Consider the following 14,819-nt stretch of genomic DNA (forward strand, 5'->3'; position numbering starts at 1 on the left):
GAAAGTGACCACAGGTGATAGTAGAACTTTGGCGGCAAGGACTCGGCAGTGCACTGCCTTCGCAGCAGGCAAATCTGCATCAGGCCCGCCTCTCCATTAGACCACACCCACTAAAACGTACTTCACGAGGAGTTGGTTTGCTTTTCCTCGAAACACAGCTTCTACGGTTTCATTCCCAAAAAATAGAAAAGGAATACATTACATCACAAAATTGGGGCCCCCACAAGAAGAGAGTGAGTGGGGGGAATAGGAAAGCAAGCAGGGAGAAGAAGAAGAAGAAGGATGGCTCTGGCTCTAAGACTCGTCAGGTTTGTCCACCGGAGGCCCGCACGGCTGGAGCATCTTCTCCATCAAATTGAAGCGCACACGGGCCTTGCTCTCGTTCTCAGCTACAGCAAAGTAGTTCAGCAGGTCAAAGTGGCCCATGTAAGAGCAGTAGGAGTCTCGGTGCTGATTCACCAGCCATTCCCACTTGGTGGTATCTGCGTGACCAGTGCCAATATATTTGGACTGGAGGTGCTCCAGCTGGCTGTGGATAGTGTACCGATCTGTCATGGTGTGTGAGGTCTGCACCAAAAGGTGAACAGGGTGATAGCCAATGCGTTTGGCATCACAGTAGGGCCCACGGCCCCACCTCTACACTTCTCAGCACATCGCTGTCTGCTTGGTACATTTTTGTCGTCATCAAAGCAAGTCCAAAAAATGCTAGACAGAGAAAATTTCCGAAACCGTACGAAGAATGTTCCTCTTGTACAGCGAAACAGATCAAATCCAGTTGCCACTACTGTCACTCAGCGATGCACAGCGCTTGCTGCAAATCTGCATAAACCCTGCCTGCATGTCAGTCTGTCTCCGGAGCAAGCAGGCAGCCACAAGAGGGCAACAAGCACTGCGAAATAAGAAGAAGAGGAGGACGACGACAACAACAGCAGCAGTAATAGCAGTAGCAGTAGCATCAAGTTGTGCAAAATCCAGGTACAAGTGCAAAGCAATTTCTCTTGCTTGCCTCAGAAATTTTAATACTCCATTCTCTTCCACGGAAAAAAAGTTTTCAAGTCAGCAGGAAAATCTGAAACAAAATGAAGAAACCAAAATGAAAATAAATAAATTTGGACAAAAGAAAAAACAATTACCAAAAATTACAATGATAACAATACATCATATTTATATAGCGCCAACACATTCCGCAGCGCTGTACAATTTGTCAGGTTAATTTACAGACAACAATATACATTACAAAACTAGTCATTTCACACAATGCAGGAACTGAGGGCCCTGCTCGCAAGAGCTGACAATCTAAGAGGTAGAAGGGGTGACACAAAATTATTGAACCAAAAAAAAAATAAAATAAAATTCGGAAATACAAATAGGATTTCTCATCCAATTCTTCTGATTTGTTGCAAGACATTGAAATGCCAGCAAGCAGCAGAAGGAAAAAAGAAATTTTTTTTCTATTTTTCAACCAAATTAAGAGGGGTGCACCGGTCCTGGAGATACTGCAATACCAGGTCAATGCGTGGAGTGGACAGAGCAAGCTCTATTTCCATCTCCCTGTTCCAAAAATCCATTTAATATATGGTCCCCAGATAGGGGACGTATCAGATATTAAACTGATAAGAACAGATACTACACTTGATCTTAGCCAAAAGGCCGAGAAGCGATAACCCAAAAATTGGACGCACCCGAGCGGCGCCCCCCGGAAGCAACGTGCACTGCCAAAGGAGAAGGAAGAACAGCTAGCAACCTGGTCAGCAACTCTCACACCCAGGCAAGAAACACAGGTGCACAGCATTACCACAGTCAGCCAATCAATGGTTAATCACTACAGGAAAGTGACCACAGGTGATAGTAGAACTTTGGCGGCAAGGACTCGGCAGTGCACTGCCTTCGCAGCAGGCAAATCTGCATCAGGCCCGCCTCTCCATTAGACCACACCCACTAAAACGTACTTCACGAGGAGTTGGTTTGCTTTTCCTCGAAACACAGCTTCTACGGTTTCATTCCCAAAAAATAGAAAAGGAATACATTACATCACAAAATTGGGGCCCCCACAAGAAGAGAGTGAGTGGGGGGAATAGGAAAGCAAGCAGGGAGAAGAAGAAGAAGAAGGATGGCTCTGGCTCTAAGACTCGTCAGGTTTGTCCACCGGAGGCCCGCACGGCTGGAGCATCTTCTCCATCAAATTGAAGCGCACACGGGCCTTGCTCTCGTTCTCAGCTACAGCAAAGTAGTTCAGCAGGTCAAAGTGGCCCATGTAAGAGCAGTAGGAGTCTCGGTGCTGATTCACCAGCCATTCCCACTTGGTGGTATCTGCGTGACCAGTGCCAATATATTTGGACTGGAGGTGCTCCAGCTGGCTGTGGATAGTGTACCGATCTGTCATGGTGTGTGAGGTCTGCACCAAAAGGTGAACAGGGTGATAGCCAATGCGTTTGGCATCACAGTAGGGCCCACGGCCCCACCTCTACACTTCTCAGCACATCGCTGTCTGCTTGGTACATTTTTGTCGTCATCAAAGCAAGTCCAAAAAATGCTAGACAGAGAAAATTTCCGAAACCGTACGAAGAATGTTCCTCTTGTACAGCGAAACAGATCAAATCCAGTTGCCACTACTGTCACTCAGCGATGCACAGCGCTTGCTGCAAATCTGCATAAACCCTGCCTGCATGTCAGTCTGTCTCCGGAGCAAGCAGGCAGCCACAAGAGGGCAACAAGCACTGCGAAATAAGAAGAAGAGGAGGACGACGACAACAACAGCAGCAGTAATAGCAGTAGCAGTAGCATCAAGTTGTGCAAAATCCAGGTACAAGTGCAAAGCAATTTCTCTTGCTTGCCTCAGAAATTTTAATACTCCATTCTCTTCCACGGAAAAAAAGTTTTCAAGTCAGCAGGAAAATCTGAAACAAAATGAAGAAACCAAAATGAAAATAAATAAATTTGGACAAAAGAAAAAACAATTACCAAAAATTACAATGATAACAATACATCATATTTATATAGCGCCAACACATTCCGCAGCGCTGTACAATTTGTCAGGTTAATTTACAGACAACAATATACATTACAAAACTAGTCATTTCACACAATGCAGGAACTGAGGGCCCTGCTCGCAAGAGCTGACAATCTAAGAGGTAGAAGGGGTGACACAAAATTATTGAACCAAAAAAAAAATAAAATAAAATTCGGAAATACAAATAGGATTTCTCATCCAATTCTTCTGATTTGTTGCAAGACATTGAAATGCCAGCAAGCAGCAGAAGGAAAAAAGAAATTTTTTTTCTATTTTTCAACCAAATTAAGAGGGGTGCACCGGTCCTGGAGATACTGCAATACCAGGTCAATGCGTGGAGTGGACAGAGCAAGCTCTATTTCCATCTCCCTGTTCCAAAAATCCATTTAATATATGGTCCCCAGATAGGGGACGTATCAGATATTAAACTGATAAGAACAGATTTTTTGATTGAAAATGCGTTTATTCACAATCAGTCGTCAAGCAAAAGTATTTACAAAGTACTGCGTCGCAGCGCATTTGATACACAGCTTACAATACTTGCACAAATAAATAAATAAATAAATAGAAATACTTTTCCCATACTTAATGGGGCAGGGCGAAGCAGAGACCCAGAAGAAGTCTCCTGAGTGCTCTGCCTCGTCCTACCTCATACCAGTACTTCCTAGCCCCACAGCATGCATGCATTCAACAACTAGCTATCTGACATGTGGAGGAGGGGGGGAGGGGAGTAAACACAGTGCCCGAAGCTTTATTGAAGAACACACCAACACGAGGGAGCAACACAATGTCTATTCTAACTAACACAATAGCACTGCCTGAGCACCCGAGCCAGCTTGGGGGAGGGAGGGGAGGGAAGGGAGGGGGGAGAGAGAGGGAAGACTGGCTCAGAGCTCTGACAATGCAACTATACCAAATGCAAAGACAAAAATGGCAAAGTCCCAAAATGGAGGAAACAATCGAAGAAAAAGGCTTCTCAGTCTTCTTCTTCGTCTTCGCCTCTCAGGCTGTCCAGGATGGTGTAGTCCCGCAGCAAGCTGTGGATGAGCCTGCAGCAGTCCTGAAAGGTGACTTGTTCCCTCCTGAGAACAAGCCGGTTTCTGGCGAACCAGATAGCGTCTTTGAAACAGTTGAGGATCCTCCAGGCCTTCTCGCAGTCTGTCTCTCGGTGGGTCCCCGGGAAGAGTCCATAAAAAACAGAATGGTAAGAAAGCTGGTTCCGGGGGACCGAGTCCTGCAAATCATCCTCCAGGGCATCCAACAGGCCCTGAGCAAACGGGCAGGCCCAGAAAAGATGGTGGGTGGTCTCCTCTTTGAAGGGACATCTGGGGCAGTAGCGCGTCTTGCTCAGGTTGCGGGCATGCATGAACGACCTCACCGCCAAACCTCCCTGCACGGCCATCCACGACATATCCTTGTGCCCGTTGGTCAGCTGGGCCGAAGAGATGTTCTTCCAAACGACCTCCGCGGTTCCAGCCGGCAGCCCTGGGATCTCCTCCATGATGTCCTTAGCTCGGATGAGCTTATGGACGGTCTTGGGTTTCCAGAGGTCAGGCTTGAGCTCCTCCAGCTGGTGCTCCCTCACGAACCGGGTGACGTCTTGGTAGTGCCAAGGGACGGTCCAGTTGTAAGGGACGGAGCTGTTCCACTTGTCCCATCCTAGGCGACGCCACAGGGGTAACAGGAACAAGCGGGACATGGCTCGGCCTGCCGATTCCGTTCCAGTCCTCAGGGTTCTGCGGACACAATCACAAACAAAGGTTAGTCTCAACAGAGTGGGGATGTCGGGGACACCCTTACCTCCTTTGGACGGATCCTTGTACATGACGGCCCGCTTCACCCTGTCCATCTTGGAGCCCCAGATGAAGTGGAAGACGATCCTGTAGATGGCTTTAACCACGGTGTTGAGAGGTGGCCAGGCCTGCGCGGTGTAGAGGAGCACAGGCAGGATCTCATTCCGCAGGACCAGTGTCTTCCCTTCCAGCGAAAGCTGTCTGAGGCTCCACAGTCCAATCCTCTGGTTGCATTTGGCCAAACGCTCGTTCCAGGACTTCAGGGCCGCTCCCTCCTTTCCGAACCAGACTCCCAGGATCTTGATGAAGTCCGGTTGCACTGTGAAAGGAAGGGGAGAGGATGAAGCCAGACGCCAGTCTCCGAAGAGCATGACCTCTGACTTGGCACAGTTGACTTTTGCCCCCGAAGCCCGGCCGAACTTCTCGCAGGTCTGGACGAGCGCTGAGACCGATGATCTGTCGGAACAGAAGACAGTGACGTCGTCCATGTACAGCGAGCACTTGACCACGTGGTTGCCAGGTCCCGGTGCGGTGATCCCTCTAATCCCTGCATTCTGCCGGATAGACTCCGCGAAGAGTTCTATAACACAAACAAAAAGAAGGGGTGAAAGAGGGCAGCCTTGTCTGACCCCGGAGAGGACCGGAAAGGGGTCAGTCTTCCAGCCGTTCACCATCACCGAGCTGTGAATGTCAAAGTACATTAGGTCGACATACTTACAGAACCCCGCACCCAGACCGAGTCTGCGGAGAGCCTTAGCCATGAAGGCGTGAGAGACACGATCGAAGGCCTTCTCCTGATCAAGACTGACCAGGGCCGCGTGTGCACGGCGGTCTCCGATGTAGTGCAATGTGTCTCTCACCATGGCTAGGCTGTCCGCAATCCTACGGCCAGGAATGCCGCAGGTTTGGTCGGGGTGGATGATCCTGTCGATGACAACCTTCAGTCTCGTCGCCAGCACCTTGGCCAGGATCTTGTAGTCCACGTTGAGGAGAGAGATGGGTCGCCAATTCTTCAGCTCGCACCTGTCGCCCTTCCGCTTGTACAGGATCGTGACCAGACCTTCCCTCAGCGACGGCGGCATGGCACCCTCCACCACCATCTCCTCGTAAAGGTCCTTCAGGTCCGGGCAAATGAGGTCGCCCAGCGCTACGTAGAGCTCCGCTGGGAGACCGTCACTGCCCGGGGTCCTTCCGGTCCTAAAGGATTTAGCGGCAGAGAGCACCTCTTCCGCCGTCAGAGGGTCATCGAGCCCCTCGGCACCTGCAGGATCAAGGGTGTTAGTGATACCTGACAGGAACTCCTCGGCGGCGTCATCATCGATGGGCCTTTGGGAGTAGAGGTCGCGGTAGTAGTCGTGGACGACTCCCATCACTTCCTGCTTCCCCCGTCGGATGTTGCCGTCCTCATCCTTCATCTCTGTCACAGGCGTGTGGCCGGCGTGGAGTTTCCTGAAAAAGAACGAGTTACATTTCTCACCCTTCTCCAGTGTCTCCACTTTGGAACGGAAGATGACGTGCTGGGCCTCCTCCTCGAAGTGCCTTTTCAGGTCCCTCTTGGCCTCGGCGAGCATGTCCCTGACGTCCCAGCCGCAGCGATCGAGGTCCATCAGTGAGTTGAGCTCGCGCTGCATCCCCTTGAGGTCCCTCTTGCGCTGTGACGCCTGCTGGCGTCCCTTGACCTGGAAGAAATGACGGATTTGGAGTTTAACATATTCCCACCATTCCCAAACAGTCCTGAAAAAGAAGCGGTCGTTACGCCAACACAAGTACGCATCTCTAAGCTCCGCCAGCGACCCCTCATTTTCCAGCAGTGCGCAGTTCAACTTCCAGGAACCTGGGCCAGGAGGAAAACCGTGGCCCAGAGTACCCTCGAAGAGAATGCCCCTGTGGTCAGAGAAGAAGCAGGGGATCATAGAGTGCCTTACCTGGGTGACCGATCGAGAGGTGAACACAAAGTCAATCCTGGAGCGCTGCGAGCCATCCGGGCGGCACCAGGTATAATTAACTGATGCCGGCCCCATGGAACCCACAGCGTCCCGAAGAGAGGCTTCGGCCACCATCTCGATCAGTAGCTTTGACGTGACGTCCAGCTTCGCAGATGTCGAGGAGCTTCGTCCGTCCGCTTCGACAGGGCAGTTGAAATCCCCGGCCAATACCACTGCTCTGGTGGTGACGAGCTGAGTGCGCAGGATCTGGAAAAGCTCCAGTCGCTCGGCCTTCATGGGGGAAGCGTACACGTTGATGAGCCTGAGAGGCTCGCCCGCCCAGGTGCCGTCGATGACCGCAAGACGGCCAACGACGAGCTCCTGGACGGATTCAACAGTGAAGGCGTTCCCCCTAATGAGGACAGCAATACCTGCGGACTTACAGTCGCCCCCACCAAACCAGTAGGACGGGCCGTGGCTCCACTCCCTGCACAGGTGATGGTATGACCTGGAAGAAGGAAGGGAACACTCCTGCAACATAATAACATTAATGTTAGGGATAGCAGCAAAAAATGCAAGCGTCGTCTGTCGTCTCCTCTTCTCTCTCACACTTCGCACGTTGATGGAAAGAAGGTTAATTCCTGCCATAGTGAAAAGGTAAAAGGGTTAAGTTAACAATCAGAACGATACATGCAAGTTACCGCTCCCATCATCGATGTCTGGGCCCAACTCCGGTGTCCCGAGGCTGAGGCCGCTTCCGTAGATGTCTTCCTCCAGATCCTTGATCACTAGGGCCATCTGGCTGGGAGGTCCTTCCCCCTCTAAGACGGCGACGATGTCTGGGTCCATCTCCGTGGCGGAGTCGTCCACCAGCTCGTCGACCCTCTTCTCCAGTTCGGTGACCTCAGGGATAGGATCTCTCTGGACGTCCACCTCGATGGCGTCCTCTGAGGCCTCTATGGCGATCTTCTTGGAAGAGTCGTCATCTGAGTCCTCCCTGTCCTTCCTCTTCTTGGGCTGCTTGGGCGGCTCTGAGGAGACAAGAGATCGACAAGGGAGGGGGGGGAACTCCTCCATAGACAATACCGAGGTAGCTGGAGGAAGGACTGTTAGTGCTACCTCGGGGGAAGGGCGGGTGGGGGGTTGGGTGTTAACAGGGGTGTCCACCGAGGTTGTGGAGACTATAGGGGTGGAAACCTCGGTGGGGGTGGAGGTAGGGAGGGGTGCCGATTTCTTACCCTTGGCCTTTCCCTTTTTCTTCTCCTTCTCCGGTCCTGGTTTCTTCTCCTTAGTGGCCGCCTGGGCTCTAGCCTGGGTCCCGGAGGGACCGGCCCGAGCCGCTGGGGCCTTGGCGTTTCCGGCTGGGGCTTTTGAGGCCTTCGCCGGTCCCGCCTTGGCCCCGGCAGAAACCACGGTGGAGGGGGGTTCCTTGGCCACGGAAGCCCAGGATCGGGTGCGCATCTTGCAAGCCTTGTAGACATGGTCCGTCATGCCGCACAGGTTGCAGGTCTTGGCCGTGGGGCAGTCCTTTGTGGCGTGGCCCTCCACTCGACACATCCTGCAGGCGTCAGCTTTGCAGTCTTTTACCTGGTGGCCCTCCTTTCCGCAGCGCCGGCAGGCCTTCGGTAGGTCGGGGTACCAGATGAGACCACTGCTGTTACCTAAGGAAAATGTTTGAGGGAGATGCCTTACCTCGCCGTCCCTTCGCAGTTTGACGACCACCGACCATTTCCCAGTCCAGTAGCCCGTCTTGTTCAGGATGCGAGTGGGATCCCGCAGCACTGTGCAAAAACGAGCCAGGAACCGGGCGATGTCTCCGGGTGGGGTGTGCGGGTTCCTCATCGTCACCGTCACCCTCCTCTCATCCATCTGGACAGGGCAGCTGCCCAGGAAGGCCTTGAAGGGGGAGCCCGGTGCCGCTGACTTGACCGCCTCCCAGTACCGGCGGCAGATCTCCATACTTGCAAAGGTGACGTAGAATAAGCCCGTCACAAAGCTCTGGACGCTGAGGGTCTGGCAGGGGGAGAAGCCCTGGTCTGCCAGCATGGTCCGGCAGAAGACCTCCTCGCTCAGGTCCGGGAGCCTCCCGTCCACCTCCCTAAGCTTGAGCACCACGGTCTGCTTCATCCAGGGCTCCAGTGAAGGAGGTCCCTGTTTCCGCAGACCGGGTACACCAGGCCCGGGGAGAGCTTCAGGGCTGGCGTCTCCGGTTGCCGTCTTCCGTCCGACGTCTTCTTGAGGAGCAGCAGCGGTGGTTGCCACGACGTCCCCTGAAGTCGCCATCTTCGTCCTCTTCGTCGTCTTCTTCTCCAGCAGTGTTCTAGCTCAGTTGCTTCTTCAGCTGCTCTCTCTTGCTCCTCGTCGTCCGAAGTGTTCTATCACTCGTAGACAAGGGGCTCGCGTTCTCGGCCCCGAACTGGTGGGATACAAGGTTTCTCTGGAATCAGAATAAATTCTGATAAGAACAGATACTACACTTGATCTTAGCCAAAAGGCCGAGAAGCGATAACCCAAAAATTGGACGCACCCGAGCGGCGCCCCCCGGAAGCAACGTGCACTGCCAAAGGAGAAGGAAGAACAGCTAGCAACCTGGTCAGCAACTCTCACACCCAGGCAAGAAACACAGGTGCACAGCATTACCACAGTCAGCCAATCAATGGTTAATCACTACAGGAAAGTGACCACAGGTGATAGTAGAACTTTGGCGGCAAGGACTCGGCAGTGCACTGCCTTCGCAGCAGGCAAATCTGCATCAGGCCCGCCTCTCCATTAGACCACACCCACTAAAACGTACTTCACGAGGAGTTGGTTTGCTTTTCCTCGAAACACAGCTTCTACGGTTTCATTCCCAAAAAATAGAAAAGGAATACATTACATCACAAAATTGGGGCCCCCACAAGAAGAGAGTGAGTGGGGGGAATAGGAAAGCAAGCAGGGAGAAGAAGAAGAAGAAGGATGGCTCTGGCTCTAAGACTCGTCAGGTTTGTCCACCGGAGGCCCGCACGGCTGGAGCATCTTCTCCATCAAATTGAAGCGCACACGGGCCTTGCTCTCGTTCTCAGCTACAGCAAAGTAGTTCAGCAGGTCAAAGTGGCCCATGTAAGAGCAGTAGGAGTCTCGGTGCTGATTCACCAGCCATTCCCACTTGGTGGTATCTGCGTGACCAGTGCCAATATATTTGGACTGGAGGTGCTCCAGCTGGCTGTGGATAGTGTACCGATCTGTCATGGTGTGTGAGGTCTGCACCAAAAGGTGAACAGGGTGATAGCCAATGCGTTTGGCATCACAGTAGGGCCCACGGCCCCACCTCTACACTTCTCAGCACATCGCTGTCTGCTTGGTACATTTTTGTCGTCATCAAAGCAAGTCCAAAAAATGCTAGACAGAGAAAATTTCCGAAACCGTACGAAGAATGTTCCTCTTGTACAGCGAAACAGATCAAATCCAGTTGCCACTACTGTCACTCAGCGATGCACAGCGCTTGCTGCAAATCTGCATAAACCCTGCCTGCATGTCAGTCTGTCTCCGGAGCAAGCAGGCAGCCACAAGAGGGCAACAAGCACTGCGAAATAAGAAGAAGAGGAGGACGACGACAACAACAGCAGCAGTAATAGCAGTAGCAGTAGCATCAAGTTGTGCAAAATCCAGGTACAAGTGCAAAGCAATTTCTCTTGCTTGCCTCAGAAATTTTAATACTCCATTCTCTTCCACGGAAAAAAAGTTTTCAAGTCAGCAGGAAAATCTGAAACAAAATGAAGAAACCAAAATGAAAATAAATAAATTTGGACAAAAGAAAAAACAATTACCAAAAATTACAATGATAACAATACATCATATTTATATAGCGCCAACACATTCCGCAGCGCTGTACAATTTGTCAGGTTAATTTACAGACAACAATATACATTACAAAACTAGTCATTTCACACAATGCAGGAACTGAGGGCCCTGCTCGCAAGAGCTGACAATCTAAGAGGTAGAAGGGGTGACACAAAATTATTGAACCAAAAAAAAAATAAAATAAAATTCGGAAATACAAATAGGATTTCTCATCCAATTCTTCTGATTTGTTGCAAGACATTGAAATGCCAGCAAGCAGCAGAAGGAAAAAAGAAATTTTTTTTCTATTTTTCAACCAAATTAAGAGGGGTGCACCGGTCCTGGAGATACTGCAATACCAGGTCAATGCGTGGAGTGGACAGAGCAAGCTCTATTTCCATCTCCCTGTTCCAAAAATCCATTTAATATATGGTCCCCAGATAGGGGACGTATCAGATATTAAACTGATAAGAACAGATACTACACTTGATCTTAGCCAAAAGGCCGAGAAGCGATAACCCAAAAATTGGACGCACCCGAGCGGCGCCCCCCGGAAGCAACGTGCACTGCCAAAGGAGAAGGAAGAACAGCTAGCAACCTGGTCAGCAACTCTCACACCCAGGCAAGAAACACAGGTGCACAGCATTACCACAGTCAGCCAATCAATGGTTAATCACTACAGGAAAGTGACCACAGGTGATAGTAGAACTTTGGCGGCAAGGACTCGGCAGTGCACTGCCTTCGCAGCAGGCAAATCTGCATCAGGCCCGCCTCTCCATTAGACCACACCCACTAAAACGTACTTCACGAGGAGTTGGTTTGCTTTTCCTCGAAACACAGCTTCTACGGTTTCATTCCCAAAAAATAGAAAAGGAATACATTACATCACAAAATTGGGGCCCCCACAAGAAGAGAGTGAGTGGGGGGAATAGGAAAGCAAGCAGGGAGAAGAAGAAGAAGAAGGATGGCTCTGGCTCTAAGACTCGTCAGGTTTGTCCACCGGAGGCCCGCACGGCTGGAGCATCTTCTCCATCAAATTGAAGCGCACACGGGCCTTGCTCTCGTTCTCAGCTACAGCAAAGTAGTTCAGCAGGTCAAAGTGGCCCATGTAAGAGCAGTAGGAGTCTCGGTGCTGATTCACCAGCCATTCCCACTTGGTGGTATCTGCGTGACCAGTGCCAATATATTTGGACTGGAGGTGCTCCAGCTGGCTGTGGATAGTGTACCGATCTGTCATGGTGTGTGAGGTCTGCACCAAAAGGTGAACAGGGTGATAGCCAATGCGTTTGGCATCACAGTAGGGCCCACGGCCCCACCTCTACACTTCTCAGCACATCGCTGTCTGCTTGGTACATTTTTGTCGTCATCAAAGCAAGTCCAAAAAATGCTAGACAGAGAAAATTTCCGAAACCGTACGAAGAATGTTCCTCTTGTACAGCGAAACAGATCAAATCCAGTTGCCACTACTGTCACTCAGCGATGCACAGCGCTTGCTGCAAATCTGCATAAACCCTGCCTGCATGTCAGTCTGTCTCCGGAGCAAGCAGGCAGCCACAAGAGGGCAACAAGCACTGCGAAATAAGAAGAAGAGGAGGACGACGACAACAACAGCAGCAGTAATAGCAGTAGCAGTAGCATCAAGTTGTGCAAAATCCAGGTACAAGTGCAAAGCAATTTCTCTTGCTTGCCTCAGAAATTTTAATACTCCATTCTCTTCCACGGAAAAAAAGTTTTCAAGTCAGCAGGAAAATCTGAAACAAAATGAAGAAACCAAAATGAAAATAAATAAATTTGGACAAAAGAAAAAACAATTACCAAAAATTACAATGATAACAATACATCATATTTATATAGCGCCAACACATTCCGCAGCGCTGTACAATTTGTCAGGTTAATTTACAGACAACAATATACATTACAAAACTAGTCATTTCACACAATGCAGGAACTGAGGGCCCTGCTCGCAAGAGCTGACAATCTAAGAGGTAGAAGGGGTGACACAAAATTATTGAACCAAAAAAAAAATAAAATAAAATTCGGAAATACAAATAGGATTTCTCATCCAATTCTTCTGATTTGTTGCAAGACATTGAAATGCCAGCAAGCAGCAGAAGGAAAAAAGAAATTTTTTTTCTATTTTTCAACCAAATTAAGAGGGGTGCACCGGTCCTGGAGATACTGCAATACCAGGTCAATGCGTGGAGTGGACAGAGCAAGCTCTATTTCCATCTCCCTGTTCCAAAAATCCATTTAATATATGGTCCCCAGATAGGGGACGTATCAGATATTAAACTGATAAGAACAGATACTACACTTGATCTTAGCCAAAAGGCCGAGAAGCGATAACCCAAAAATTGGACGCACCCGAGCGGCGCCCCCCGGAAGCAACGTGCACTGCCAAAGGAGAAGGAAGAACAGCTAGCAACCTGGTCAGCAACTCTCACACCCAGGCAAGAAACACAGGTGCACAGCATTACCACAGTCAGCCAATCAATGGTTAATCACTACAGGAAAGTGACCACAGGTGATAGTAGAACTTTGGCGGCAAGGACTCGGCAGTGCACTGCCTTCGCAGCAGGCAAATCTGCATCAGGCCCGCCTCTCCATTAGACCACACCCACTAAAACGTACTTCACGAGGAGTTGGTTTGCTTTTCCTCGAAACACAGCTTCTACGGTTTCATTCCCAAAAAATAGAAAAGGAATACATTACATCACAAAATTGGGGCCCCCACAAGAAGAGAGTGAGTGGGGGGAATAGGAAAGCAAGCAGGGAGAAGAAGAAGAAGAAGGATGGCTCTGGCTCTAAGACTCGTCAGGTTTGTCCACCGGAGGCCCGCACGGCTGGAGCATCTTCTCCATCAAATTGAAGCGCACACGGGCCTTGCTCTCGTTCTCAGCTACAGCAAAGTAGTTCAGCAGGTCAAAGTGGCCCATGTAAGAGCAGTAGGAGTCTCGGTGCTGATTCACCAGCCATTCCCACTTGGTGGTATCTGCGTGACCAGTGCCAATATATTTGGACTGGAGGTGCTCCAGCTGGCTGTGGATAGTGTACCGATCTGTCATGGTGTGTGAGGTCTGCACCAAAAGGTGAACAGGGTGATAGCCAATGCGTTTGGCATCACAGTAGGGCCCACGGCCCCACCTCTACACTTCTCAGCACATCGCTGTCTGCTTGGTACATTTTTGTCGTCATCAAAGCAAGTCCAAAAAATGCTAGACAGAGAAAATTTCCGAAACCGTACGAAGAATGTTCCTCTTGTACAGCGAAACAGATCAAATCCAGTTGCCACTACTGTCACTCAGCGATGCACAGCGCTTGCTGCAAATCTGCATAAACCCTGCCTGCATGTCAGTCTGTCTCCGGAGCAAGCAGGCAGCCACAAGAGGGCAACAAGCACTGCGAAATAAGAAGAAGAGGAGGACGACGACAACAACAGCAGCAGTAATAGCAGTAGCAGTAGCATCAAGTTGTGCAAAATCCAGGTACAAGTGCAAAGCAATTTCTCTTGCTTGCCTCAGAAATTTTAATACTCCATTCTCTTCCACGGAAAAAAAGTTTTCAAGTCAGCAGGAAAATCTGAAACAAAATGAAGAAACCAAAATGAAAATAAATAAATTTGGACAAAAGAAAAAACAATTACCAAAAATTACAATGATAACAATACATCATATTTATATAGCGCCAACACATTCCGCAGCGCTGTACAATTTGTCAGGTTAATTTACAGACAACAATATACATTACAAAACTAGTCATTTCACACAATGCAGGAACTGAGGGCCCTGCTCGCAAGAGCTGACAATCTAAGAGGTAGAAGGGGTGACACAAAATTATTGAACCAAAAAAAAAATAAAATAAAATTCGGAAATACAAATAGGATTTCTCATCCAATTCTTCTGATTTGTTGCAAGACATTGAAATGCCAGCAAGCAGCAGAAGGAAAAAAGAAATTTTTTTTCTATTTTTCAACCAAATTAAGAGGGGTGCACCGGTCCTGGAGATACTGCAATACCAGGTCAATGCGTGGAGTGGACAGAGCAAGCTCTATTTCCATCTCCCTGTTCCAAAAATCCATTTAATATATGGTCCCCAGATAGGGGACGTATCAGATATTAAACTGATAAGAACAGATACTACACTTGATCTTAGCCAAAAGGCCGAGAAGCGATAACCCAAAAATTGGACGCACCCGAGCGGCGCCCCCCGGAAGCAACGTGCACTGCCAAAGGAGAAGGAAGAACAGCTAGCAACCTGGTCAGCAACTCTCAC

General features: G+C 49.8%; 4 non-coding genes and 2 pseudogenes across 4 annotated transcripts; all 6 read right to left on the reverse strand.

Annotated features, from left to right (window-relative positions):
* Positions 1 to 1,471: 1,471 nt before the first annotated feature.
* Positions 1,472 to 1,662, reverse strand: LOC142186941 (U2 spliceosomal RNA). The gene has a single exon (XR_012712404.1). It is a non-coding gene; the product is annotated as a U2 spliceosomal RNA (small nuclear RNA).
* Positions 1,663 to 3,299: 1,637 nt separating this feature from the next.
* LOC142186872 (U2 spliceosomal RNA) lies at positions 3,300 to 3,503 on the reverse strand (annotated as a pseudogene).
* Positions 3,504 to 9,142: 5,639 nt separating this feature from the next.
* On the reverse strand, positions 9,143 to 9,235 carry LOC142186925 (U2 spliceosomal RNA; annotated as a pseudogene).
* Positions 9,236 to 10,872: 1,637 nt separating this feature from the next.
* On the reverse strand, positions 10,873 to 11,063 carry LOC142186952 (U2 spliceosomal RNA). The gene has a single exon (XR_012712415.1). It is a non-coding gene; the product is annotated as a U2 spliceosomal RNA (small nuclear RNA).
* Positions 11,064 to 12,700: 1,637 nt separating this feature from the next.
* On the reverse strand, positions 12,701 to 12,891 carry LOC142186963 (U2 spliceosomal RNA). The gene has a single exon (XR_012712426.1). It is a non-coding gene; the product is annotated as a U2 spliceosomal RNA (small nuclear RNA).
* A 1,637-nt stretch (positions 12,892 to 14,528) lies between these two features.
* LOC142186863 (U2 spliceosomal RNA) lies at positions 14,529 to 14,719 on the reverse strand. The gene has a single exon (XR_012712360.1). It is a non-coding gene; the product is annotated as a U2 spliceosomal RNA (small nuclear RNA).
* Positions 14,720 to 14,819: the final 100 nt, after the last annotated feature.

Source organism: Leptodactylus fuscus, unplaced genomic scaffold, assembly GCF_031893055.1.
Source record: "Leptodactylus fuscus isolate aLepFus1 unplaced genomic scaffold, aLepFus1.hap2 HAP2_SCAFFOLD_123, whole genome shotgun sequence".
NCBI lineage: Eukaryota > Metazoa > Chordata > Amphibia > Anura > Leptodactylidae > Leptodactylus > Leptodactylus fuscus.